General features: G+C 38.2%; 1 long non-coding RNA gene across 1 annotated transcript; it reads right to left on the reverse strand.

Annotated features, from left to right (window-relative positions):
* Window positions 1–269: 269 nt before the first annotated feature.
* LOC127161018 (uncharacterized) lies at window positions 270–1,845 on the reverse strand. Its single transcript, XR_007826907.1, has 3 exons — window positions 1,555–1,845; window positions 1,394–1,484; window positions 270–805 (listed from the first exon to the last, which is right to left on the reverse strand). It is a non-coding gene; the product is annotated as an uncharacterized LOC127161018 (long non-coding RNA).
* Between the last annotated feature and the right edge of the window lie 406 nt (window positions 1,846–2,251).

Below are 2,251 nucleotides of genomic sequence, written 5' to 3' on the forward strand. Positions count from 1 at the left end.
AAGGTACTTTAGTAAACTATTTTTAGTAATTACTACCATGTTGGGGAAATGTACTGGTCATATTTAAAACCTTAGTTGAAAGGATAGTAATCAGTCATCATCAAATTAACAATCCATAATTTGTTCTTATTTATTCTGTTTTATTTTTATGGTTACTTAACAGCTTAAAATCAGGGTTGCAAATATTTCTAAATATCTTCACCATCAAGACAAACTATTATAAAATTGCACCTTGGTAACATATCAGTCAGCATTTGAACTGCTATATATATATATATATATGTGGCAATGCTGAGGGAGGGGGGGGGGACAACGTTGTAAGTACGTTTGAACACACCCAAATACAATCCGACTACGCCACCCCGTAAAGAAACGGGGAAATAACCAAAATAAGGGACACAGGTTCGTAGGCTGAAGTGATCCGAGAGAGGCGTGTGAACAATGTACAAAAGACTTTATTCAAATCACCATAAATAGTTAAAATGTTCAATGATAATCAATGTCAAATGTCAGGTCACAATCAAACACTGTCACAATCAGAAGCTCTGTATACTGGACAAAATAAAGATATCAATTTGAAAATACTCAAAAAAAAAAAATAAATAAAAATAATAAAAGACACAGGCTTTCCAGCGGCAGGGGCAGGCTAGATGGAGTGAAGACCCTATTTGTGGATTCGTGTAGCACGCACACACGCACACACGCAGTGAGAGGTGAATCCAAGCAGCACTCCACTCCACACAATTGCACCACCACCCGTACTCCAAGCTAGCTAGCTAGCCTCCCAGCCTCGGACCGGCAGTGCCTAAAATACACCAAAACAAATTAAATTCAATAATACAGTGGAAATATTTCCATCAAAGTAAACAAAAACATTTATAAAGAAACACTATTACAATAATCAAACTTAAACTATTGAAAATATACAAAACAAAATACTAGTAAACAATGATATAAACAACACCACACAAAATGGAATGAATGCAACAGTCCGAATGCTCACTGAAGCAGGTCCTAGAGTCAGAGTTCCCCTACAATAGCGTGGAAACACTTATCAGGGCACAAGCGATAACATTAATGATGCCCCAGATGTAAACCAGCCCTTTAATAGTAGTACAGCAACTCGGAGCCGTGTATTTGGCAATTAAACAGCAAACATAAGCACAGCTAAAGCTCGGCTGGACACCAGTTGACATTCAAATACGAAAACAAAAAAAAAACGAAACAGTACAAAAAAAAAAAAAAAACAGCAGCGCATCCTCCTTTAATGACGGGTATAAACTTCCGCCTTCAAGAAACGCGACCAGAGAGACAGCTCAGCGCACTAAGAAAGAAGAATTATTAATTAAATACTTGTCTTGTGAAAAAGAGGAAGTAGGTTGATTACGCTTACCCAAAGCAATTCCTCGTGCCACACGAAGTGTATAGTCGCTCACAGCTCATAATGAATTAACATGCAGGAAGACTTTTCACTGATTTCACGGCTAAGAGTTAAACAGATAATTAATCACCCGACGCCAAAACAACAGCAGGTAAAAAGAATCGCGCACATACCTGACATGCAGTGGACAGTCTGTGACCCAACCAGGCATAAAACGCACTAAGAAAAAACAAAGTCTACATTTAAAATCCACATGCTCACATCTATTAGCCAAACAGCCACAAACCAAAAGAAACCACGCACCCTCTACACCAGCGCACCCAGTATGGGCGGTCCTAGTCGTGACGCACACCAGGTGATCTAACTCCAGGCTTAAAATACCATCAGCGCCACTTCCAATAGGCTACGGTGGGTGACAATCATGCACCAATGAGCCAATGAAACTGAACTACGTCACCCACCTTGCCACATACATACATATATATATATATATATATATATATATATATATATAGAATTTTTTGATCCGAATTTAAGAGTGAGATCGGTCTATAAGAACCAAGTTCCTCTGGGTTCCTACCTTTTTTGGGACTACAGTAAAAATTGCTTTAAGGAAAGACGGCAGAGACTGATCTATAAATGCCCGTTTATAAACCCTATATAAATAAGGTGATAGTAATTCATTGCAGGCCTTATAGAATTCGTGACATAATCCATCTGGACCAGGAGTTTTACATCCTTTAAGGGATTTTATGGTGCCTGATATTTCTTTAACAGTAATTTCTGCACTTAACTCCTCAACTTGCTCTTGATTTAATGAGGGTAAATTCTGTTGGTCTAGAAACTGAGCAATAACTGTAGGATCTATAT

The sequence above is a fragment of the Labeo rohita genome, unplaced genomic scaffold, assembly GCF_022985175.1.
Source record: "Labeo rohita strain BAU-BD-2019 unplaced genomic scaffold, IGBB_LRoh.1.0 scaffold_526, whole genome shotgun sequence".
In the NCBI taxonomy this organism is placed as follows: Eukaryota; Metazoa; Chordata; class Actinopteri; order Cypriniformes; family Cyprinidae; genus Labeo; species Labeo rohita.